Raw genomic sequence first — 25,623 nt, 5'->3', positions numbered from 1 at the left:
CCCACAGACAGCAGCTGCACACACACACACTTATTTTTTCCCCCCCTTCAGAGTTATGACTATTTGGGCAATCCCAGGCACCTGTATTACATCCCACATCTGTGGCAAGGAGGTGATTTCCCCCGTCCACCAGGACCTCGGGCCATGCACGCAGCCCTCCGGCCTGTGCGTGTTCTTGCCGGTTCAGAGAGCCCCGCTCCCAAAGGTGATTATCTGTGTCCAACAGTGCTTCCTTTTTCTCAGAGCAGTTCTCGGTTACTGAGCAAGGTTTCCCCAGGAAGTTACACAGAGGAACCTATTCATTTGCTCATGTCTGTGGGTGGGGGACTGTATCACATGAACATACCAGTATCACTCACTTCTCTGGTCCTCTCATGCCCCTCTCTACCCAGCCTCGGACAGAAGAGCTTTCACGAGGTCAGAAGAACAAAAAGGTCCTTTCTCCAAATAGGAACTACGCTGGTCTTCTCTCTTTCTGTTCCTTTCCGGGAAGGATTTAGAGAAGAAAAATCTGTACCTACATGCTATATGGGCTAATATATGGACTTGAAAATTAAGTTCTTTACTGTGGAACATGACAGGCAGATTGGATCAACAGCGCTATACAACCATTTATTTGAAAGGAAGGAGAGTAATTACACCAAGTTCCCTGAATAAGATTTCACAGGAGGTGTGTAGTTTAGCAAAAGGCAATTACTTCTGTGAGCTGGAATTCATCCAGCATGCTGGAGTTCAGAGGGATTTTTAATCAAACAGAAAAGGTTAGAATCAGTTTTTCCATCATCTTAAGTTCCAACATAAACTTCATTCAACAATGAAATTCAAATTTAGGTCTGGAAACTGTTCTTTTAACTTGCTCTCCTTATTATGCCTTAATGCTTTGTCTGTATGATGGCAACCTCTGGTTGGGGAACACAGCGTCATAGGCAATTTGACCTTACATAGAGTGACTGTTCCTACAAGCCCAGCAGGAATCGGGGACAAGCTTCTCCAGAATTTACCTCGGAACACACTACACCTCTTGCATCATTGATAGCTTCCTCTGCTATTGTTTATTTCAATGTTTCTCTTACTATAGGGACAAGCTGTGGGAAGAAGAATTAGGCAACTCCACATTTAGGCTTTGGCAAATCAAGGGACACGATAGACTATTTAACTAGTCTGTTCCTACCTTCTAGCCTATTCCTAGGCTCAGGAGTCCTCAAGTCCTTCGAAGCTTGACAGATGGGTGTTTGGAAACACTCATGGAGAACAGCATTGAGTTATTCCAGAGGAGCAGCTTGACCAAAACATCCAAGTTATTTTTGTGGAGTTTTTACAATACAGCATCTATTATTTTCCGGTCTTTCCCTTTCCTTCCTCGTGCTTATGAGCCTTTCCCTCCTCTTCCCAGTCCGTGCAAGGGTGGGGGAAAACAAGGCTTAGTTTGGAAACTTGACATGCTAAGAAGTTCAAGGCTAGTGCAGACAAGTCAATCACCGTGTAGCTTTCCAACTCCTTCAGGCACTGCAGATAGAGTAACAAAGCCAGTATTTAAAGCAGGATGAACACACCTTGAAACAATTCCTCTCTGCCCTAAGGGAGAGAAATCCCTGGTGACTACGGCACACATTCTCCGCGGCATGCCCGTTCCACGGATCCCTTCACTGGTCGGGAGCGCGTCAAACACTGTACAAGTTGCTAGGGTTTAAAACGGGCTCTTCTCCAGCTAGTTACGTGTCATGTAAACAAGCGTCAGCAAGGGCTCCATTAATGTCTTCTGAAGACATGAACGTGGGAGATATTTATAGGCATTGGATTATATTGTCCTCCTCGCCTGTGCCGTTGAGCAGACAAATGAAGGGTGTATGCATGGAATTCCTCTCCTTACACCTCACACAAGATCACTGCAAGCAAATGCCAGCTAAAAACTCTCCCTAGGTAGCTTTTGCCCACCACTCAATCTACCACCCTACATGTTTATCAGCAAGATGAGAATCAGAAAAGCTCCTTATAAGGTGATGGCAGCACAGGGGCCAGAAGGAAGCGCAGCTCCCAGTGAAAGCTCTCTGGCCACTTCTCTTGCCTCCTTCAACTGATAGCTTTCAAGGCAGGGTTTCAGCAGCTTGCTTTTTTTTTTTTTTTTTAAAGATAGTGGAAAAGAATCAAAATAAGCGCTCACTGCCTGTCTGTCTACCATGTTTAAGCTGTTCACAGAGGACAAGGGGGAATTATCTGCATCCAGCCATCTTTAAAGTTTACATGTCACACAGCACAGATGTCTCCAGTTTGTACCGTACCTGGGGTCCCAGCGGGCAGCTAGCAGGTATGTTAAATTCTCAAAAGCAGAGTTGTTCCCCGATTAGGATGGAAGGACCCAATCCGTCAGTAAAGAGTTCCTTCATATGCCAGTCAGGAGTTTTAATTCCTCTATGTACAGAGAAAGGTCATAAGCAGCTTAAGCATCCGTAATAGCTAACCAGCACCCATCGATCCACTTCTAGCACGGAGCAAACCCCTGGCAAACTAGGGAACTCACACTGTTTGCCACAAGGAAGATTAGTTCTCCGATTAATAGCATCATCTTTGATGACTCATACTGCCAAAGGGTAAAAGCAGAGCAATGACCATTCTCTCTGCCAAGAAACCACAGCTTGCAAACTAAATCATAAAAAGAAATGGTGGCATGCTTCCTGGGGTCCCACCAGCAGTCACCAACATACATTAGCAGAGCACACCTAAATCCCTTCTTCCTTCTGAGCCATGCAAGACCTGACTCTTCCTTCTGAAACTGAACAGCCTTGAAACAGGAAAGGAGGAAAGGGGATGTTCTAGTAGTTGCCATTTAGCGCTAGTCTGGAGCTTTGCAGGCTGCTCAGGGGCAATAGATAATCCGGCAACTGGAAGAGCAACTGAGAAAGAAGTTTTACTTCCCAGAGATGTCTCAACAGAGATATTTACAGAACGAGAGTTATGCAAGCAGAAAATGTCAACCTCAGGTCTCTCAGGGAGCCTTAATCAAAAAAGCCCACTATGGTCAAGTACTGGTGGTACATCAGGACCTAGTTTTTAAGCTCTGGTTCAAACCTGCTTTAGCCCAAGGCAGGCAGTACATGCTATAACCAGCAATTAGTTCCTGACAGAGCTACACATGGACTTTGCCTTGCCAGCTGTAGGCATCAAGTATAGCAATGCTATGCAACAAAAGTGGTTGAATGCCTCAAACATCCAGGCCCACAGTAAGCAGACCATAGTCCATGGACCACTGATGTTCTCAAAGACCATGGTACTTGGCCTAGAGCTGTCTGTGCAACCACGTGACCTTTATGGTGGTGGGGTTTTTGGTGGCTTTGGTTTTTTTTCCGCATAAACACTTCACGGGAAGGGTGACTGATGAGGCAGTGAGGTTTGGCAGCAGTACTTTCCTTTAAGCTCTGCCGATTCTATTGCTCCAGTCCTTTGCCTGCAGTACTTTCCCAGCCTTGCAATCTATGTTCCCCATGTCTGTGAGGAGAGGGGATGCTGCGGAGGAGGCTCTGCCAGGCCTCAGGCACAGCCCTTAGGCAGAACAGCACAGAGAAGAGACCACGTGCTGCCTGTGAAGTGGCGAAGTCTAGGCTTGAACAGCTTTTCCCTCCCTCTCAGTCCTCTACACAGCTCGGTCAAACCCCAGAAGCACCGCATCATCTCAGCCTTGGCAGCATTTCAGTACAGACCCAACGTCAGAGTTTCTCTTGTGAGAACCTGGAAGGAACAGTTACGGGCTTTGTTTGTGGTTTTTCATAGCAGTTCCACTTCTCGAGGCCACTCTCTGTCCTTCTTCCCCTCCCTCTAGGGCTTTGGGGAAGTCTAGGTCTCCATCCCACCTGCACAGTGGGAAGGGGAAAGAAGAGTGCTTATCCTGACACCCCAAAGACCCTCCGAGGTGTCTGGGCGAGACTGTTGGCCCTTGTTCTGTAGAAAGCCAGTCCACGTCAGGTCCCAAAGCAAAACGGCAGAAGTGGCTTCCCAGCCCAGCCCTCAGGAGAAGCTGCCAAAGGCACGAAGGGAGTCCCAGGGGCTCAGCGGTGGGACCAGGGGACAGGAGGGAAGTTGCTGGAAGTTGGCCGAGGTGCAACATACGTGTAGCCGGGGCAGGCTGGTGCAAGCAAGCGTGTTGAAAGCAGGTTGTGCCTCCACGGAGGGTCTGTCCAGCCATACTGGAGCAGCTACTCTCCACCCAGCAGGAAACATGGATGTCTCCTTCACAAGGGAGAGAAATAAGCCCTGCAGAGCAGATGATAAACTGCTAGCGTGACAAACGAGGACACATTGCCCTTCCCGGCTGCCTCTATCCCAGCCTTGTAGGGATCACACAAGGTCACAAATATTTCTAACGATCTGCTTCCGATGGGTCACCTCACTCATTTCACTTCATTTCACAGAAATAAAGGCGGACTGGCGGCCTTTCACCGCTTCCTTTCAGGACAGTTACGAACAAAAGCTGGCGCAGTCCTGCCGAGAGCCGCGGGCCACCGTCACAGCCCAAGAGGCACGTGCCGGCTGCAGCCCTTCCCCTTTCCCCAGCTTCTCGCTGCAGACGTGAATGTCAGAGCTGTGATTTACATGGAAAGGCTGCCAAAGTTGGGATGACACAAGGCTGGTGGGCTCACCTTAGCCACTTGGAGACCCCTTGGGAAATAGGATGCTCAGACCTGGCTTCCCACCATCTCCAGGGCTGGTCAGACCTGTTCACAGCCCATTTTTCCCTTTCTAGCCGAGAAAATGCCTTTCAAGGACCCCCACCACTCTGGCTGGAGGTTTGCAGTTAAGCCACCGGGCCTGCCAGTGAGCTTATAGCATTAATTATTCTTGAGGCACCTCAAAGCATCAGATGCAACCTCTTCGCCTGCCCCAAAGTCCTTCACCGGAGGGCGAGGGAGACTAGCACCTCCCAGCCCCGCGAGCGACTGCTGACTCCAGCAAGAGAGAGCGGGCCAAGAGGCCATTTCCAAGAGAGGCAGGCTGCTGTTATCAGCTCCTCAGAGATGAGTGTGCAAAATACCTGGCATATTATACCCCTTGGATCATTTGTATTCAATTGTATAGCCAAGAGGGAAGGGGTGGGGGGAAGAAAGAGGCTCTTGACTTCTGCCCAGGAAGATGAGATAAGGTACAAGGAGAGGAAGAGTGATTTTTACAGCCCCAGCAAATAGCTATTTACTTCCTAACCAAGTGCAAGTGCAAACACTGAACGTAGTCCAAGGAGATAAAAAGGCCATTGTTTACTGGGTTTCAGACAAATGTCTTCAAATGCCCTTTTAGAAAGATAAGTGCATATTAAAAGAGAAAAATGGGTTCACACACAAGTGCAGTTATTATGCTGTACCTCTGCGTATCAACTATGCTTGGCCAAAGACTTCAAGCAATTGTGAAACAATCCCATTTTCCAGAAGCACAGAAGACCGGCGTGTTGAACCTCTTTGCACAGGGTGCTCTGGGTTTAAGACCATAATTTAAAAACTGGGGGGTGAAAGGAGAAGTTGATCTTTGTATTTAAAGACGTTTCAGAGAGGGATATCAGACCAGAAGCCAATAAGCACAGTCAGGTTTCAAAGTGCGCTCATTATCTGTTACGAGATGGAAGGATGGAGATCTTTAACCTCTCTGATGTTGGTTTCACAGGGACTCCTCCAGCCAAGAGGCACCCCAAACCATGCTGAGAAAAAGCATTGCTCCCAGAAAAGCATCGCTCCCTGCACTCCCAAAGCCTGGTCATGCCGTGGTGTATTTCTAAATGCCAGGCCAGAGCCCAGGAGCCCACAGAAACGTGCTCTGGGTGGCTGGTGGCACTCGGCAAGCCGACCAGGGACATCACCCAGCTCCTCTGTGCAGCCCTGATGCAAAGCTGCCTTTAATAGAGCTGGTCATGGGCTACACACTCAGAAATTCTCTTTTCCCTTCACAGTCCAGAAGCTCAGCTTTCCAGACAAAAGTTCAATTCTTATTTTTAAGCAAAAGAGATTTGCCAGCACAAATTAAAAGATAAACAAGCACTTTAGTCAGCAGTCAACGCAACGAACACGATAACCTGGCAACACCACTGCGCTTCCTTCTTCGCATCGTGCATGCCCAGTACAGCTCACAGGACACCAAATATCTTTGTTGGAAAGATTGCTGTAACGTCAGGCAACTACAGGGGTGACCGCAATCCACAAAGCACTCAAACAGATACACCAGGGGACAAAAAAAGCAAAATAAAAGGAAATACTGGGCAAGGAGCCAGCGCTGTTCAACACAATTACCTGGCAGATTTGAATTGTAAGCTCCTGATCTCAATACATAAAGCACACACACATTGCGTTTGCAGATACACTTTACTACATCGCATACCACTTTTTTTTTTTTTTTAATCCAAAGACACTTTGGACAAATGCTGTTTTTAAAGAAATTACTTCTGGACATGAACAAGCCCTCCACATCAGAGATGGGCACACCAACACTGGGGTGTGAAAAAGAACCAGCCAACCCCCTGTAACAAGTTTTAATAGCTTATATGTATGTATGTGTGTGTGTATATATATATATATATATATGTAGTTTTATACACAGAGACACATTTGGAATACAAGCACACAGAATTTCATAAGGTAATAATTTAGAAATTCTCCTGCCAATAAATTACATATCATCCCAAGTCCCTCGATTACTTCTGCTGAATAACAGTCGCTGAAGACTAAGCTTGTGCATTTTTTGAAGACATAGGTTTGTGGTTTCCTGATCCAAATACAGAACAAAAAACAGGATCATAATTTACCATAGAAGACAATGAAAATCTTATCGTTGTAAATATATGTAGTAAGATAGTACAAATCCTGTTCCTTGGCATTTCCCCTCCACCCTCCCCTCCTACCACTGCCCCTTCCAACTTTAGGGCCTCTCCCTTGCTTGCATGGAAGATTTGACGCCCATCTTAAAGCCATAAATTACTCACAAACAGCTACTGAAAGTAGCAATGACCGTAGGGTAACACTTCCACAAAGCAATAGAGCTTCCTGGCAAGCTGATAAGAGTTTCCTGTTTTGAGTTTTGGGTTGTTGCGTTTTTTTTTTCCTCCCCCCCCCCGATAAAAATTGACTCTCTCAAATATGTTGTGTTGCAAAATATGTTCTGTTTTGCTGAATGTGAAATGGGGACCAGGTCCAAGAAACCCGAGCGCATCAGCTGAGGCAGAAGGTGAGAGGAGCATGTTGAGTCCCTCACCACTTAGAGATGACGGATTGGCTTCAGCACACACCTTTGGTCCTACCCTGCACTCTCTCCTCTCAAGTTCTGCATTTTGCACTGCCGCTGGCAACACTCACAGTTTCTAGCGCAGGCAAAAAAAAGCTGAAATCTCCAGGGACACGAGCTCTGCATTTACCTATCTTATTGGGGGTGCCATGACCTCCGTTGCATCTGGGCACGTACGCACGCTTGAGGAGAGCCACCAGATGGGCGGCTATTTCTGCTTACTGCCGACCTGCCCTGTATTACCGTGGGGGAACTCAGACACAGGTTTTCATCTGAAACCCCAAAGTCGCCGGTGAGGACTCCTGTGCAGATTGTCCCATGTTCACAGCAGCCCAGGGAACCAAATGGCCTCCGTGGGAAGCCCTCTCCTTTCCATCACCTCAGTGCACCTCCTGGACCCGCTGTTCCTGATTACTGGGGTCAGACCATAGGTCCTATACCCGGTCCGAACAGGCTGTATCAGAGAAAGGAGTACCTCTCAGTTGCCCCTTCCCTGTAAGTGCTACTCTGCCCAAGGAGCTTTTGGGGGAGGATTCACACCCCCACTAGTCCCAGCCCAAAGGCGTTGGCATGCCCCTCTGATTTCACTGGCCCCACAAGCCTCTCTTCTTCAGAGATGAGAGAAAAATCATTGCACGCGCTTGGTTCAACACCAAGTATGGATACAAGATATCCCCTAGGAGCACCAGATTCCCGCATGGGATTTTAACGTTTAATCCCCTAAAGTCACCTCTCATTAAAGAGGAATAACCAGCTAGAAATTCAGTCCACTCCAGAAAGCGAAGTAAAAATAACTTTAAATGCTCCGTTTGCCCTCTGGTACATAGTTCCTGCTCCTGGGAAGGACAAAGGCAGGGGCAGAGTCCCCCCGCTTCTCCGGCACAGGAGCAGTCTGGACAGTCGTGACAGTGGTTTCAAGGGAGCAAAACAGCAAAGTGATGTTTTGCAAAGCAAAACCTTTTATGCATAAACAAGATAATTCTAAAGGGTGAAGTTCAAAATAGATTGCACCCCAGGGCGGAAGAGCAGCCCTCCCCAATCAGTGCTTTTTCCAAATCAGACTAGGCACCGTTTCACATCACTTCTCTTTTAAGCCAAATTCCGCCACTTCATCTTACAGTAAACGGCAGAAGTGAGAAGTACTTACACAACATAGCGGAGATCACAGGCTTGCATTTTTGTGGGCTTTCAGACATTCGTTTGTCACTGCATGTGAGCCGCATACAGTCATTCGCACATGGGGTTGCCCAACACAATTTAATTTCTTGCCCATATTAGCTAGCAAGGCTGACAGTGGCTCTTCTCACATACCCACTTCAGTGCAGAAGAAGATAGGCAAAGCAAATGATACTACAGTGTTAAATTTCAATACGTGCAGCTGACCACGCCAGCCACAAACAGGAGCAGTAACGGATGCTGCAGCCTCACCATCTCCCAAAACCAAAAAGCCATCTTCTAAAAACAACAGTATGGCTGAACCAACAGCCCAGACAGCTCCCTCCAGCCCTAGGCATTCAAGAGTATCCAAACCCAGCCCCAAATGCTTCTCATCATCCATCCATCCATCCATCCATCCATCCATCCATCCATCCATCCATCCTCCCTCCCTCCCTCCCTTTCCCCACCTGTTCTCCAGGGGCTGTTCCCTTCACACCAGGGCTCTCAACAGCAAAGGCAGCAGCAGACCAGCCCCACCATTCTCCCCCCAGCCTTTCAAACCCCTCTATAATTGCATTAAGTAGGAGGAGACCAGCTCAGGTGAAAGAAATTTTGCTCTCAAACTCCTGTTCACCTGGCAAGCCAGACCTCTGCGGAGCATTTGCGGGGGTCTGGCTAACTCAGGCTGCTCCACTCCGTTTTCCTGGACTTCCCTCTCCTGAGGAAGGCTGCAAATGCTCTCAAGCGCTTCTTCCAAGCAAGCGACTTGCAGGGTATGTTTTGCAGCCAAAGGCTCGGAGTGAAACTTTGCTGCAGAAAAGAGTCATCACACACTTTTGCTTTCTCCCCTCTCAGAATAAGCAACTCAACTGGGTGAAGTTTGTGTAGGGACGGCGTAGGCAGAGCTGGCGCTGGTACCCCCAGGGCAAGCGAGGGCTGAGCCCCCCCAGGCTCAGCGCATTTGCTCCGTTGCTCCTGTGGAGCTTCAAAACATTCAACTCACCCCTGTGGTTTCTCACCTCTGACTGCCATTTACATGCCTCTCACCGCATTTTGGAGACTCGCTGCTTTTCTGGGCTAGAGTCAGCGTTAACACGCTGTGCTCTTACACTGCTCGTCCTCTGAGCCGTAAAACACCCATCCCTGGCTGGGCACCGATAAAGGTGTCCCTCTGCGAGCCCCCAGCACCTGGTTATAGCCCTCGCAGGGTTAGGGCATCTCTCACCCAGCTGAAAACCCTGTCATGGTGCAAAGAGAGCCCACCTGAGCTCAAAAGCCCTCCTGCTTTCCATCTACACTTGAAAGGGACTTTTCCCAGGCAGGAGGTAGATTGTGCCTATACATGTGTGTATATATATATATATATATACACACACACACAAAAAAAAGATGTCAGCGTGGTCAGTCAGGAGACGTACACCTTGTGCATTCGTTTTACCAGGTGACTTTTCTGGGTACATTTTAATTGCTTTTTGCAAGCCAAGCAAAAAGTCTTTTGATCCCAGGACCAATACAGATAAGCCTGAAACAAGCTGCCCGACAGAACTGCTGACAAGGTGCCAGCAGGGCCACCTTCGCGACCGGCGGTCCCTGCAGGACTTGCCCCAGTGCCGCCCTGCCCACAGAGCTGGTAAAGCTGGTGCAGCTCAGAGGAAAGCCCCGAGTGCGGCTTCAGCTGGCAGAACCCTGCGATGCCGAAGAACAAAAGCATGGCTGCAAATGCAATGCATTTGTTGTACAAATCACAGTGGTAATGAAAATACACGGCCACAGCGCTGTTTTGGCAGTCGCTTTTCCGGGTTGGACTGCAGGAAAGGAAGAGATTTGGGGATTGTGGCTCACAGCTTGTTTTGTTACTGTGGATCTGGCAAAACTTTGTAAGGTGATGGTCAAAATCCAGACCAGATGCGTTGGTCCATCCCTTGCAGGTGGCAAGGGAGTCACTTGGCCAGGACGGACCCTCAGGATGCACAGGTACATCATGTCAGACACCTGGATGCAGAAATGCTTGGTCGGAGAAGGGCTTGGGTTGGGCGTGGGACAGGGCAGCTCACGGGACCGTCAGAAACTGAACCTTTGGCTCAGAAATACGTCAAGGAGCTGCATGAAGCCGTGAAAGAGCCTCTTCCCGCTTGCCCAGGACGGAGGGCTTGGCCACAGCAGTGGTCCAAGGTGATTTATTTAAGCCACACTCACAAAGCTCGCTGCGAGGAGAAAGGCGCTGCAGCAGAGCGAACCCCACTGAGAGCAGTCAGCGACAGCAGGCTCCTTCTTGGCGTTCACCATCAGTTTCTCCATCAGGCAAGCAACAGGAGCCAGCCATCAGGGGAGAAGCTCAAGGTTTAATTTTAGCCCGCACCCCCAGTGCATCTCTTTCGCTTTTATTTTTAATCTGAACTTCATGTAAAAATAGAATTTCCTGCTGCCCGATAAGGGATTCCTGTTTTTGCGGCAGGTCTGCCTTCTTGGGAAGCCAGTGCCCACGGGGTTATTGATGAGTGCTTCAAAGCACGGCAGCCCAGCCGACGGGGTAGGACGGACGACGTTCACGATTTACATTGTTCCTGCTTGCCTTAGGGGAAAAAAAATAAAGCGGTTGTGCCCTCCTCCCTTGACGAATCGCCACCAGATTTAGCATCTCTGGAACTCTATTTTGGAAAATCTCTGTTTGCCTGAATATTTTTAGTAGCGGGGTTCGGGTTTGCATCCTTCCCAGGTAGATGTTTGTGAGTTTGTCGGGCTCCAGGGAGGCGTATCCTGCCTTGTGAGCCTGGTCATCAACCGGGAGATAAATATAAGCGCGGGAGAACAGGCATTCCTCCCACCCTTCCCACTCCCCCACGACACGACGCCCACGGTCCCCCACACACGTGTGCCCGTCGTCCTCAACGCAGCCGTACCCACGCTCCCCAACGCAGCTCCGGGAGCCGCGGGGAGGAGCGGTACCCGCGGGACTGCCTCGGGGCTTGCTCCCCGCCTCTGCCTGCACTCTGCAGGGAACGGGAGTACCGCAATTTTGGGACAGGCTGTTTCAAGCCTGAACGCCAATGATTTTCTCAGTCTCCTCTAATGCAAAAGCGTCGCTCTTCTTTGCTGTGTCTGTTCGGGGCAGGTACTCACACACTGAAACCTTATTTCGAAGCCACCGAAATCACTAGCGTCGTTTATGAAAGAAAAACGCTGGCAGGGGCTCTGCTGCCTGCCGGCCCGCTTGCCTGCTTTTCTCTGTGACTGGGGAAGAAATCCTCAAGTGCTAAAAGGAGATGCACCAAGAGGAATTCATCCATTTCCCGGGTCTCGAGCAGAAGCTTCCCTCAACCCCCAGCAAGCCGTTCCTCTCGGCCAGTGAGTAAAAGGGAGTGAGAGTTTTCCCTGAGAAGAGGAAAAGTGCGTATTTTTTTCATTTTAAGAATAAATCTCGATTCTCTCACTGGAGGTGTGGATGTAGCTGATGTGGCACTCAGGACTGAAAGCAGCTCCCGCTGCAGCCCATCCCTGAGACGTCCTTTGATATTGCAGGGGGCTGCCGGAGACGGGCGGGCAGGCGAGGCTTTCCTCCTCCTCGCGTGGGTTTGAGTCCGATGGGGCCATTCCCGGGGACTCAGCCTCACCACGTGAAAAGGCTCAGAAAGTCAATCTGGACAAGGACAGCACAAAAAATGTCCCTTTAGGTCAACCTGAGAAATACCGCTGCTGCTATTCCCCAGGCTGGGGAGAGCGAGGGGGGCCAGGGGGGCGAGAGCTGCCTTCAGCCCGCTGCCGCTGGGGAAGCTTGAGCCTTTGACATGGAAGGACGTATCCTGCAGCCGTGGGAAGCTTCGTGCTGACTCCTCCATGAAATGGCAAAGCAAGGACCCACGGGTCCAACTCCAACACACCGACGTCTAACCCCAGCTCCCAGGCTCATTGCCACGGAGCCTGCAGTGCTTATGCACGCACGCGTGTCTTAGTTTGCTTTCAAAAAAACAATTTATCCCGGTACAAAAATTAAAATATTTGACTTAAATAAGACCAAGGGAATGGAAACGTTTCAGTCCTAGAGAGCCACCATTGCATTGCTTTTATTAATCAATTGAAAATCGAAATTTAAGTCTTCTACCAAGACGTTAAGAGCTGTTTCTCCTGTGGCAGTGCTCACAGACTGCGAGTTTCCAGCCTGGCATCCTGCAACACGGTGATGGAGACAGGGCTGTGCTTGCCAGGGACCGAGCTCTCTGAATTTATAGCAGGAGTATTTATAGAGGCAGCTGGCACTGGCAGCTCTCCTGGGACACCAGCACGGTCATCGGCAAAGGGGCTGCCGGGGAAGGAGTAAGGGGGTGGGAATGTGCTGGAGCAACACCAAACCACCAGCCAAGGGTCTAAAAAAGTCTCAGGAGGACCCGAGAGCCAGGTCCTCAGGGGCGTTTCAGTGCTCTGCTCCAGTTAAACTCCACGGGCCGGGGCAGCACTCCCACATCAATCCCAGCAGCAATGCCAGTTCCCACCATGCAGGAGCTGTTGAAAGCGCTGTTTTGGCATGGGGTCTACAGCATCTTCCCACCCCTTCCCTTCTGGCTCGCCCTCCCTCAGGGGCCAAAGCAAGCAATAGGTGCCTGCTTGTGGGTGCGTCTCCCAAAGTCTGTGCAGGGTGTAGGGCTCGCATGGGGGAGAACCTGGTGCTGCCTCTCCATCACCCATCGTCTTTGCCTCCTTCTTCATCTTCGGCAGGAGAATCATCTGAAGACACTCAACCGGGATGCAGTGACTGGTGGGGGTCAGGAGCTCCCAGAGGCAAAACCTGCCACAAGGTCTTCAGTAAGAGTTAGCAACGGTGCATCTGAAATCTCCGCTTCCAAAGAGCTCCCAAAATGGGATTTGCTCCCGTGTGCCGCATTCAGTGGAAATAGGCGTAGGGGAAGAGGAAGGCTCGTAGAGTCAGGCGGCTGCTGGGGTGAAACAGCTCTTGGCCCCTCCTGGACCTTTTCTTCAGGCACAGAGGTCTCTGGTCCTCTGTTTTATGCCTTTCTTGCCCTGTTAATTAAGGGTTTCATCGCCTGCTTTGAATTCAGCACACGGGGCAGGTGGAGCACCAGAGCATGACTTCCAACAGCTGCTGCATTTTATGCCCTTCACTAGGAAGCATAGCTGAAATCCTTTGGGCTTTTTCAGACTGAAACTGCCTTGACTCCAGGATCTGCTGCTGCTTTAATTGTGGGACGATTTGCTCATTGGTGTAATTTTTCTTCTCAAGTGATTTTTCAGTGTTTCCAGGCCCTTTCATTCGTAACATCGCGTTTTTGTTCTGTGGAAATGTGGTGCTGCGGGTGACGAGTAGCTGCTTCCCTTGTATCCAGCCTGTTTGGAGAGATTGAAATCAAATGTGCCTCAGCACCTGCAGGGAGACAAACGCGATCCCGCTGAATAACATTGCCACAACTGTTTGAGAACAACCATTTGAGGAGGGGGAAAAAAAAACCCCAACATATTTAAATCAATGTAATTTAACACATGACATTGCCATGCTGCAATCTCTGCGCCCCACAACAGAGGGAGCACCACCAAGGAGAAGGTCACGTGCCATTGTCAGTACCAAGGCTGGTCACCAAAAGCGATGTCCTTCACAGAGTGCTGGAGGTGGCTAGGAGGGTGGTAGGTAGCAGGGTGATGGATGATGTTGCAATGAGTCAACTCTTCTTGTCAACCAAGATGTACAGATGAAGACGTGGATAAACAGGAGGGACAGAAGTGCAGGGCTCTTACACTCCCATCTCCCCAAGTACTCCCAGATGGGTCCATCAAAGCCCTGAGGTCTCTGTCTCCCCAAGTGCCTCCAGATAGGTCCATCAAAGCCCTGAGGTCCCTGTCTCCCCAAGTGCCTCCAGATGGGTCCATCAAAGCCCTGAGGTCCCTGTCTCCCCAAAGACCCCCAGAGGGGTCTGTCAAAGCCCTGAGGTCCCTGTCTCCCCAAAGACCCCCAGATGGGTCCATCAAAGCCCTGAACTCATGGCGAGCAGTTCCCTCAACCCATACCTGCCATGCAGGCTCCTCAGAGAGGAGAAGGAGGGGAGGAGGTTTTTTCACAGAATGAAAATATCCGCAGAAATCCCCAATTTACAGACAGTTAGGCGAGGTTTACTAATAAAAGTAAAATAATGGGAGCAGCAGGCAATTTTTGGCTGCATTTGCCAGCTTTGAATGAGGGAGGAAAGTCATTTCCCCTCTTCTTCCTTCCTAAATCCAAAAACGCTGGGAAGAAAAACAATAGGAAGAGAAGTAAGTTTCTCTTTTCTTCACTTTTAGATAAAAATAACCCCGAGGAAATAAAAAAAAAAAAACCCAAAAAGAATATTTCTGACCAATTTTGACATCAAGAAGGAGGATGTTGGATTTTGCTGGAGCTACAGACTGCATTGGAGCAGCGAGTTCCTGGCACTTTCTCAAAGCGCCTGCCCCAGGGTGAAGCCTGCAGAGCTGCCCTGGGAGCTGCCGAGGCTCCGCGGTGGTAAAACAGGCACTCGACCCCCTGGCCAAGAAAATTCCTCTCCCTTGACGTGTCTCAGCGCCGGTGGTGCTGCGGGGCCTCAGGGTCGTGTGTTATTTTCCCCTCTGCTTGACCTTTCCCTGTCAGGCAAGCAGCTAGTGCTCTCCGCAAGCGAGTAATTTAAAAAATAAATTAAAAAAAAAAAAAAATGTTTTGTGATTGTTGTTATAACCTTCCTGGTTGTGCGTAGCCATGAAGGGCTGCCCAGCTCCTGCAAAAACATCTCAGGTATGCGTTTTGTTTGCAGGAGCGTGCCAGCATAGAGGAGGGCAGAGCATCCCTCCGCTCTGCGCAGCCAGACGGGGGCCGAGAGGCTCCCGCATCCACGAGACCTGGCCCTGGGTGGGTGTCAGCGAGCAGGGACGCTGGATGCGGTGTACCCCCGAATGAATCCTGCAGTTGCTCGTGCTCGGACAAGGCTCCTGTCGAGGCAAGGGGCTCCAGCAGCCAGCTGGACAGGGCCAGGCGTTGACCCTTGCCAGCTCAGCCCCAGCTTTGCCGCTGGTCCTGTTTGCAGCAGCTAAATCCTGTTGGCTGTGGGAAGGCGTGAGGTTCAGGGCTGGCGAGGGACGGGGGCACGCAGGCACGACGAGCTGGGTGTCCCTGGGTGCGGTCAGGTGCCCGGGGAGGGGATGGTGGGAACCAAGCAGAGCCAGCCCAAAGCCCTGCAGCCCAACGCCCCGTGATGCTTCCTGCCCTTTCCCCGCGCAGCGTCACGCTGGGAGGTGCCACGCTTTCGGGAAAAACGCAGGAAAGCAGAATCTTGGTTTGTGGTTCGCATCCCACAGACTCCAAAACCAGTTTGTTGGATGGGAAGACTGGTGAAGCCACCTCCTGGTGTCTACAGCCCCGTGTCCCACAGGAGCCGGTGGGAGAGGAGGAGGTGGTGTGGGGCTGGCATTGGGGCCCAAGCTCTGCCCTTCCTGTGCATCTGCCCCCGACCTTAATGCCACCAATGGGGAACAAACCAGGCATTTGTGCCCCTGCCATGCCCTCCGTGGCTGGACCAAAGCTCCCACCACCCCGTGCATCACACCAGTGGCATCACACCAGTGGCATCACACCAGTGGCATCACACCAGTGGCATCACGAGGCTTCTGGCAGCCATGCCTGCCTGCAGCCGGGGCCATTTGTCCCACACCGTCTCTTCCCAGGAGAAGTAGATGTGTCATTTTCCTTTCACAGGACGTGGAGCAGCCTTATCCAAATATAAACAACCTGGGACTATTTGCTGGCTTATTGTCTGGACAAAAAAGTAAAACAAACAGACCTTAAACCCTTTTCCCCCTGCCACTTCTGGTACAGTAAAACAGTCGGGACCAGAGACTCCGGAGTTCCCGAAAACATCGCTCATCAGAACTAACATCCCGCAAAGCTAGGTGTGGAGGTAGCCCAAGCAAGCCATGCCGCCGCCTCCTCTGAAAGTCGCTCAGGAAAAGTCAGAGATCTCCGAATAGTTGAAGAGTTGCTACGTGAATAGTGGAAACAACCAGCGACCAAGAAAACGGGATAGCCGGCGGCGTGACGTGGCGGCACTCCCTCAGGAGAGGCCAGGAGCGATGGGCAGATGTCTCGGTGCGCCCTCGAACAAGCTCAGCTTTCGGGGACCATCGGCAAAAGCCAGTCCCTGAGCCAAAAGCTGCCTGAGAAACCATCCCCCCACGTCCAGCAGACGTGTGCAAGAGCCTTCCTCACCCAGACAGGCAGCGGCACAAAAAAATGAGGCAAAAAGGGGAAGATGCTGCCATAAACGTAAAGCAAAAGTGCTTCCCCCCAAAAAACAGGGCAGGCGCAGGGTGCGAAGCCTGGGGAAGGGGTCCCTGTTTTGCAATGAGGGAGCCAAGGCTCAGGAAAAGAGGACCCACAGGAGACACGAGCCCAAATCCCATGAGATCCCATCCTGCTTTGCCTGTCTCCCCCCAGCCCACGCCTCCCCTTCCCTTCAGGGACCACAGGAGGGAGAGCAAAGTCTGGCTCTGGTGAGGGAGGTTTTACATCCAAGACTTCCTTCCTGTCATGCAAACGTTTTTCACCACCACCACTTCTTTTCCAGGAGGTCCTGAGACATTTCAGACCCTCCTCTGCGCAGCCCCCAGCAGTGCAGCTGTGGCCACCCAAGGAAAAAAAAAAAGGGGGGGGGGGGGGGCAATCTCCATGAAGCTGGAGGTCAAGCACATGGTTCGCCCCCACGTTGGTGGGACGGAGAAGTGGCTCCCAAGGGTGCTTTGTGGATCCCCCTCTTACTCTGGTGCCAAAGGGAACAGTGGTCCAAAGAGGAGACATGTCTGGATGGAATAAATAAGCATCTGCCTACGCTATTTGTTTGCAGTCAGGGCCCTAAAATAAAGGGCAGCCGAGAGTCGCACCCTAAAGCACGTGTTGTTAAGGAACATAACGGCCAGGACAAGACTTGCTTTATATTAGAAATAAATGAGAAAGCAAAGGTGAAGGACTAGATTTTCCAAGTTACCACACACATATAGGTGCTGCCTGGTTTGTCTGTGAGCGATTCGGGTTTCTCCCAGCCCCTGCTGTGCTGCAGCATTTTAGCAGTCAGAGGAGGGGAGAGGAAGGCCAGGAGGAGCTGGGAGGTGCTCGGGACTCAAAGCAAGACTGGGATCTGGTTAGAGAAACGCTTGGTGGTAGAAGGTCCTGTGCTGTTTGGCAGCACCCCGTGAGGAGCTGCGGAGATGGAGGTGACGGCCACTAGACCCATGAGCATCCTTCCCCTGCACGCGTGGATCCAAACGCGCTATTTTTTTTCCATGGGATTCCCATCTGTCACTGCAGAGAGACGATGGCTGTAATCCCCTTGGTTTTTATGAAGTTCAGGCTCATTGAGTCCCCCGGTCCCCCTCTCCCAGGAAAACACGCTTGTCCCTAATAAACTGGGGAGAGAGGGGTCCTCCGGCTGGACGCGCGGCGGACGTTGCACGGCTGCCTCAGCCTCTCCCCACCACAGTTAGGTGTTCACGTTGACGCGGGCCTGTCTGAGTCAACGGGAAGTTTAACAGCTTACGTAGTAATTAAGCAAAGCCTCTCAATATAGCATCACTAATTACACGAATCCTCACTAAATTACCAATAGTTCATGGCACCTTGTAAAATCCTCGTGTAATAGCCTTAGAAAAAATTGTCAGTCGGCGCTGGCAGTAAGCCAGCAGCCCGCATGGCAATTGCAAAGCACTTCGGATGCTTATGAGCCTTTTTTTAAAAAAAAATAAAAATAAAAATAAAAATCTAAAATGTACATTTCCCCCAATGGCTCTGCTCCGGGGAGTATTAAAAGCAGCACCTTGACTCAGCCTACCACATAAACATCCTGCTGCCCCCGTACAGCCCGATACCGTCTTCCTCCCAGGATGAGGAGCTGAATAAGAAGTGACAATCACAGCTCCTGCCCACAGGAAAACAGGAAGCGCCGGAGTTGTACGACCACTCCAAACATTGTCCTACCTGCTCCTCTCCTTGGGTGCAATGCGAACACGCTTTCCTTTCCTTTCCGCCTTGCGTAACTATTTCTGGTCCAGCACTGGCCAGTCCCAGGATGCTGCTGCACGGGACAGTCCCCGTGGCCTCCGGCTTCTCACCGCCTGCCCAAAGCCAGCCTGGTGCGCTCTGCCCAACACAGAAGACAAAATTCCACCTTTCTAGCCCACCACTAACACTGGCAGCTGGGCAGCAGTGCTGAATGCAAGCACCGGAGGAGATGGAGAGGGGCCCAGGGCAGACTGGCTCACACCACAGCTGCCCACATCTGGCAGGAGCTAGATAGAAGAAAATCCCAAATCCTCCCCACCAGGAAAGCCCAAAAGCAGCCAAGGATGGCCACTGTTGGCCAAATCTCTTAAATGACCACAAGACTAAAGGAGCCGATGTTTAGACATGCTCCGGTTCATGCACTAAAGCGCTAAACCTCGTCCCAAGCAGCCCCTGCCACTAAGGCAGTCCTGCACATGGGCGATGGGGTAAGCCTGTGCCCCGGTGACGAAGCCAGCCGGGCAACCAACCTTCTCCACGAGCACACGGAGAGGAGCTCGGGGAATCAGGAGATGTGATGGAGAAAAGGCCATCCACTCAGCTTGCAGCAGCCCCAGTTTATCCACAAATACCCACTCCCCCCTTGACTTTTTGGTTTGATTTCAAGGAATCCCCCTCCACTCAGCACAACGCATCCCCAGCCAGCGGCCCTGCTCTCAGGACCGTCCTTCCCAAAGGCAAGAGACTCTTTCTACGTTAAATGATGCTCTGGGAGCTGGGCAGCTCATTCCTCCTCCGGCTGCTCCCACATTTCTGCTGAGAGACGGGCCCAACTTCACATGCAAGACAGACATCGTATCTGAGTTTCCAAACAAGAAGCAGGAGAAAAAGAAGGTTTCCTATCTGCTCTTCCTTTACGCGCAATGTAAAAACATCCCTCGCCGAATGAGGCGGCGTTTGCCATCACTTTTGCAAAGTTCACATTCCCACAAGCGCAGGCGGGCGCAAGGAGGAACAAGGAACAAGGGGGGGGACCGGCACACCAGCGCCCGCGGGTCATGGTCACACAAGACAATACTTTGCAAAATTTGGAAGTGTGGGAGGAACGTGGGAAGGCTGAAGACGAGGATGTTTATTAACATATAAGAATATCTCCAAAGGGTTTGCATCCTATGAGAAAAAAAAAAAAGGGAGCCCAAGGCAATCTAGTTTGAGCCATCAGTGAGGCTAAATCTGGAAATCCTTATTCAGGCGATCCTATTGCTGGTGTAAAGAAAAAGAAGATAGCTTTTCTCATGTTCACAGCAGTAGAAGTTTTCCTAAATAAGGTGAAGCTTCAAATTAATTCCCTAATTAATTCCCTTGTGTAATTGCATTAAATAGTAGGACGCAAGTGCATTTCCACGCCTGGCTTGGCTTCTGTGCCCAAAAAGGGTGCTGCCTCCCTACAGCACAGAGCAGGAAGCCTTTCAGTTCAAGAATTGCAGTCTCAGCCTTGTTGACCACTTCTAAGCAGTCAATGGAAGACGAGCAGGGAAAGCCTAGCAGTAAGTTTAAATTTAAAGTGTCTACAGACACTTGAGAAAACTTTTCAGCACCAAAAAAAAAAAAAAAAAAAGGAAACCTGGGCATGTGAGTGGTGTTTGGATGCTAACACCCACGGGGCATCACTGACCAGCACGGCTTAGCACAGCCCCGGCACTGCCGGCCACCGAGAGGGAGTTTGACCTCCAATTAATAAACTTAACCAGCTATGCTCTGTTAAGGAAGGGAAATCTGCATTTGGGGCACAAGCCCCCGGGCAGCCCCTCAGCTGAAGCAGCCACGGCAAAGCAGCTGCTCCCCGAACCCAGCCCCAAGCAGCTCAGGAGCGGTTTCCTCCTGTTTGCAGGTCGCAAAGGCACAGCAGACGCCGTATCTCATGCGCCTCTGAAGAGACCCATACTGATAAAACTTTATAAATGCTGTTTCCTTGCAATGCAAACCAAAAGGGGGTTTTTCACTATTTTTTCTGCCCCTCAGGCAGAGAACAACTCTTTGCTTTCGCCTTATGACTGTAAAATAAAAATAAACTGCATTTCTCCCTACCAGTTTCAGCTGCGCTTTCACTCGCCAGGGCTGCAGCTGGGACAGTCCCTGCTGAAATGTTATATTTTAATACAGGAAGGCACATGCTGCTGCCACCTGCTTAACTAAGAGAACTTGCAGAGTTCCTTCTGCCTTTTTATTTCTTAGCCTTACTGCAGACTCTTAATAAGAAGGACCTCCTTGCGCTCAAGCCGGGTCGGCTGGCGGCTGGACAGGCTCCTGCAGCAGCCCCTGCAGGGCTCTGCTGCTCAGGTGTGAGGCCAGGCCACAGATGCTGCTGCCCAGCTGCCTCAGAGCAGCTTTGGGAGCTGCAGAGAAGCACTGCTGAGCACCAGTTTGCTCGCCCAGAGCAGGGCAGGCGCACGGTGCTGGTCTCCGCACCCGCTAACCTGCCCTGGAGAAAAAGCAGGGTATGCTGCCTTGTAGAGAGCTGTCATTTCCCGATGATCGCGAAGCTCTTGTGGGGTGGTCAGCACTACAGTAATGCAAGAAACACTTATTTGCAGTTAATCTTTATCCTTCATTCAGGCACCCTTCCTGCCCTAAGACCCATCGGGCTGGGAGGAGTAAGCCTGGCACTGCAGCTCCAAGTAAAATGCGTGTCTTCTGCTGGGAAGGGAAGCAAAGGGCGGCCATTCGCTCCCGCCCCCACGCACCCCGACCTCAGGCTGTACCCTGCTTCTGCTGGATTTGGGGGGACAGGTTGCAGGGACACGTGCAGCGGGGTCCGGCCGCAAGACCTGACCTCCCAACGTGGGGATCCCATCACCTGGAGGAAACGCATCCCTCCCGCTGAGAGACGGGAAGCATTTCACAGCCTTTCCCAGAGTCCCAGCAGCTTTCCCAAGGCTCGAAGGAGACCCAGTAGACTTTAAAAGTTGCAAATGGGGCCATGACGGCCGTGAAGTTGGGTCTTTGAGCCTCAGTGGGGAAGCGTTGCATGTAGCCGGACGGCAGGGGTTCCTCGGGCGCGGAGCACCCTCTGGTGGGAAAATCACGGCTCCGCTGTCCAGACCAGAGCAAATCACCCCTGGCACAAGGTCAGGCTCCATCGAGACCTCCTGGGAGGTGGGTTTCCAACACGCGGGGCTGCTTCGCCGGCAGGCCCCCACGCAACACAGCCCTTGCGTCCACGATGGCCGGGGACTGCCCGGCCAGGTCCCCTCCCAGGTCTGCGTGCCCGGCGTGCCCGCTTGCTCTCCCCGAGCTTCGAGGCAGCGATGCCTTCTTCTCTGGCCACTATAACCCCTCGTGGCTGCAGGGTTTTTCAGCCGGACTGTGTCCCTTCAACATGCCAGCCTGCGGCCTGGCTGCCGGTGGCAACTCTCACCACGAAAAGGCAATTTGTAAATAATCACTCCTCGATTTTGAAGTCTTTGTAGCTGTGATAACCATGGGGCTGGATGGGAGTGGGTCATGCTCCCAGGCTGCTGCAGTCCTCTTTGCCTTGGTCTTCACAGTTGTCACACTCCGCGGCCAGGCTGCGGCTCCTTGGGGAAGGGGAGGAGCAGCATGTGCGCCTGCCTGCATGCCTGTGCACCCCCTTTTCGGTATAATGGGGTCTCTGCTCTGCCTGGGGTCTCCGGCTGCTCTCACAAAACAAGCAGCAGTCACAAGTTCTAAGCAGCCCCCAGCAAGAAGGGCACAGGCAGCAGTTCAGCGCTTCCAGTCCCTGCTTAGTCATGGACCTGCCACATGACACTGGATGTGCCCCATCACATCACCTCCCCTGCCCCAGCTTCTACCTTAAAAGACCCACCAGCACCACGGAGGCAGGACCCACGGCCCAGCGCTCGCTTTTCAGCCCCAGTCCTGGGGCACTCCGCTCCCCGCAGCGGCATTCCCCTAAGCAGTGCTTCAGCGAGAGGCAGAGCCAGCAGAGAACAAGGTGTATCAGAGGACCAGGGACATCTTGCCCCACCTGGCTCTGCAGGACCCTGCACGGGGCCGTGGGTGCAGGGCTCGTTTCTCACAGGGACCGCAGTCATTTGGCATGGCCTAGGGCTGAGGACCTCGATTCTGTGGTGGAATTCTGGCAGAAAAAAAAGGCAGGTTCTGCCTCAAAAGCTCACGTTGTAAACATAGGGCAGGAGGCACCTTTTGTGCCTCAGGCCATTTCCCTGCCCCTAGCCGAGCTGCTGCCCAAACAGTACTTTAACCCAGCTCTGGGTGTGTTTCCTCTTAAATAAACACAGGAGGTTCCCCAACTCCCTTCCTCCAGGTCCTCACCTGCTCGCCGGCACAGCATTTGGCTCCCAGCACCACGGCAGCACCCGAGAAATGCGTTTCCTTCCCCGCCTCGTCTTCTTGGCTGCCCTGGGCATTGCCACCTTCCTGAGCTGCAGGCTGCTTCTCCGGAGCCCGGCCACCGGCCGAGAAGGTAACACCTGGGCACCGTGGTGGTTCTGCATGGCTAGCAGTATTTCTGTACCATGGGGGAAATGACCCGGAGCTTTTTTTGCAGGTTCTTGGTGGGCAAATGCCTGTGGCACGGAAAATACTGTTTGCACAGCCCCAGGGGCAGGATGGCCCTTGGAGAAAGCCCTTGCTGTGGAGCCGTGCAGCTTTATGTCCTTAGTGGGGTCATTGATCTCAGGTGTGGTGGGGAACAGGTGTCAGACTGCTGGAGGTAACTCCCAAAACCTTGGCTAGCAAGGGTTGAAATGCTTTTCGGGAGGCTGGAGAGAGCAGGGGTAGGGAAATGGAAATGGAAATCAGTGATTAATGCCTCTCTTGCCTAAAAAATGCATCCCTCCCCTCCAGTCCCGGTCAATCCAGGGCAAAGTCATCACTAGATTTTGCAGACATTGTCAGTCTGGGGCTGGGCGAGTTGAAGAGCAGCCCGGGATAGCTTCAGGCACCGCTGTGTTTCTTCCTGCATTCCTGGTGTCCTTCTCCTAATTTTAACTGTGCTTCTCTTCCCTGTGCAACAACCTCCCCGAATCAGTGGGAAATATTTAACTTCCCAAGGACCCAGGAGAAACCATCAGACTAACCGTCTCCCCAGGGCTGCCACATGCCTACGCTGAGCAGACGAGGCAGACACGCTGCTGCTAAAAACAGATAAAGCAGCAAGGCAGGCATTCATCCTCTGCATTCAAACCCACTATGGCCTCTTCACATCAAAAATAAGAAGATAAAGAGTAAAAGGCAAAGCTGAAATTGAGGAATTAAACCGACTGTCATAGAGTCTTTTTATTTGCTTTTGCCTTTTATATTTGCTTTGTTGTCTTCTCGTTTCTGTTTGCTTTTTGCTTTTTATTTGCTTTTGCCTTTTTATCTACAGGAGAAAAAATTTACATATGGAACTGATGCAAGAAGTTACGTCACTTGGATCCCTAAATCGCCCCGAGCCATTAAGAATAATCTCTTGCTTTTGCATATATTTGATAGCTGATGTTAACCAATTAACAGATGCAAAAGGATTTGCGGGGAGTCATGTATTGGTAGCTACAAAGCAATTTACTACTCCTCAATCTCTCAGAATATTTCTGACTCTCTTTAGTAAACTCACCTCAGTTAAGCTCAGTTGAAAGCGAGGAGTTAAAAGCAAAAATTATGATTTAGTGGAGAACAGGGTCTGTGGCACAAAGCTACAGTCAAGATCAGTGCTCAGACATGGCGGTTTGGGGAAAGCGGGGTGGGGAAAGTCTGGGTGTCCACGATCTCACACGTTCGCGGGGACAGAAACCCATTTCCCGGCAAAACCAAGCTCTTTGCCAGGCAGGGCTGCTCTCCCCTCTCCTATCCATCTTCTTCGTTCATGCTATATCCCTTCCACGCTGGAATAACTGGAAAAGAGCCTGCCACAGCATCCTGTACTGGGGTGCCAGCTCAGGACAGAGGTCCACTATGGGCTTTCCTCACCCTCATCTTTCAAATGGTGTTTCCCAGGTGACCTGGCCCCCAGGGCGGAGGAGGGCTTCACTTTGACACTGGACACCTTCCTTCATGTTCAGCAGCTCAGGAAGAAGAGACTGAGAGCTTTCTGCAGCCGACCAGGCAAAGTCACCACACTGCCGACGGGCCGGGAGGAGAGAGCCCGCCTGCTCTCGAGTTTGAGGGTAAGCACCAAGCTGGACCTCCTCTACTGCCAAGTGCCATCGACAGGGATGGAGGAATGGCAGCAGCTTTTGGAGAAGCTAGACGAGAACGAAAACGTGACGCTCCCGGTGTTGCTTCCCTACCCTTGGCGGCGCAGTCCGGAGACACAGCTGAGCGAGTTCAACCTGACGGAGATAGAGGCCATGTTAGGGGCTTACACCAAAGTCCTGTTTGTCAGGGACCCTTTCCAGAGGCTGATCTCCGTGTTCATGCAAGGCATGGGCAGCAGCCCTTCCTTCAGCAGCTTCGTTCAGGATGTTTTAGACAGCGGACAGCACAAAGCCAGCGTGGCTTGGAAACCGCTCGTCAGCCTCTGCCAGCCCTGTCTCGTCCAGTATGACTACGTGGTGATGTTTGGCTTCCTCAGGCAGGAGCTGGGTCACCTGCTGCGGCGGGCCGGGCTGCCCGTGGACAGCCTCCTCCCCGAGTTCACCGACACCCAAGTGCAGTGGACCTACAGCTGGTTATCAGAGCAGATGTTCAGCGAGCTGTCCCTCCAACAGAAGAAGCAACTGTCTCATTTCTACCGCTGGGACCTTGCTGCTTTCCCCTTTTCTAGCAGTTTTCTGTCAGACCTCCTCAGCACCCCGGAGACCTGGTAGACACACCCCAGCTGGAGGGACTGTTTCGGAGAGCGTTAATCCAAATGCAAGCACTTCAAGATACCAGCTGGGTCCTAGACAGACCCTCGCACCGCAGCTGCATGCGGCACGCTTGTCCATGTCACGGCTCCAAAAGGCACGCCAGAGAGCTGAGAGGGACCGCTGCCAGGGACAGGGTATCAAGGCTCTTCACGCGGCCGAACCGCATTCAAATACAGCAAGAGCAGGCACTAGGGAAATGCGTGGCATTGGGGCTTGGAAAACTGCATGAACTGAACTGTGACGGCGTAAACAGCTCTCAGCAAACCTAGCGTTTTGGGGCAGGGTGGGTTGGACCTGCTGCAAACCACAGCAGCATCCGCACATGCTCTGCCTGCGCTGCCATTTCATATTCGGGGCTCCCTTCTGGGCCAAGAG

General features: G+C 51.6%; 1 protein-coding gene across 1 annotated transcript in view; it reads right to left on the bottom strand.

Annotated features, from left to right (window-relative positions):
- Positions 1 to 25,623, bottom strand: part of XDH (xanthine dehydrogenase) — a 253,277-nt gene that overhangs the window by 170,799 nt on the left and 56,855 nt on the right. The gene's annotated exons all lie outside the window — the stretch shown is intronic.

Source organism: Mycteria americana, chromosome 3 (assembly GCF_035582795.1).
Source record: "Mycteria americana isolate JAX WOST 10 ecotype Jacksonville Zoo and Gardens chromosome 3, USCA_MyAme_1.0, whole genome shotgun sequence".
Classification (NCBI taxonomy): Eukaryota; Metazoa; Chordata; class Aves; order Ciconiiformes; family Ciconiidae; genus Mycteria; species Mycteria americana.
This window is presented reverse-complemented; position numbering and strand designations above follow the sequence as displayed.